Source organism: Mandrillus leucophaeus, unplaced genomic scaffold (assembly GCF_000951045.1).
Source record: "Mandrillus leucophaeus isolate KB7577 unplaced genomic scaffold, Mleu.le_1.0 Scaffold422, whole genome shotgun sequence".
In the NCBI taxonomy this organism is placed as follows: domain Eukaryota; kingdom Metazoa; phylum Chordata; class Mammalia; order Primates; family Cercopithecidae; genus Mandrillus; species Mandrillus leucophaeus.
In genome coordinates, this window is record NW_012104499.1 from 3,230,122 (window position 1) to 3,230,857 (window position 736).

The following is a 736-nucleotide window of genomic DNA, read 5'->3' on the forward strand; positions in this document are numbered from 1 at the left end:
ATAGCAAGATGTTTCCACCAGTTAGCACTTTCACTTCTCATATTTTTCCTTTATGTTTCCTACCTTTTCTAAGATTGTATTTGGTGTCCATCTTCTCCCTCTTAACACGTTAAACACTGATAAATGTAGATCCTTTTAAGATGTGTATTTTCCTTTATTTGTACTGCACATGAGCATTCTCATCATTGAAAATTATGTGACTATGTCATTTATCTAAGGCTACTGTACCTTTATTATGTAACTTTTAAGAATCTTACTACCTAAGTTTTTTCCGGCATTCAATATTGAAAGCTGGATTAATTTCTCACTACACAATTGAAACTACTTATTATAATTGTTTATTATAATATCCTGTTAATTTTCAAAACCAATATCCTTGTCTCAGTTTTCATATCTTGAAGACTTTGTGGCATGGGACAATGTTGACTAATTAAATCTCAATCAATACATTTCTATCCTAATCAAAATCTCAGAATTAAAAAAAAAAAATCTCTGTAGTAAACGGAGAACACAAAATTGGAGACACATTGCTTTACCTATTAACCTGGTTAAAATCAGATAGCAGTATAATGCCAATTATTGGCAGAAATATGTAAATATAGAAACTCTCAGGCACTGCTGATGGAAAGGTAAATTATTGTCATTCTGGAGAGCAATATAGCACCCCAAATTATTTCCCAGACAGGGTCTTCAAAGAACTTATGTGATATGGTTTGGCTGTGTCTCCACCCAAATC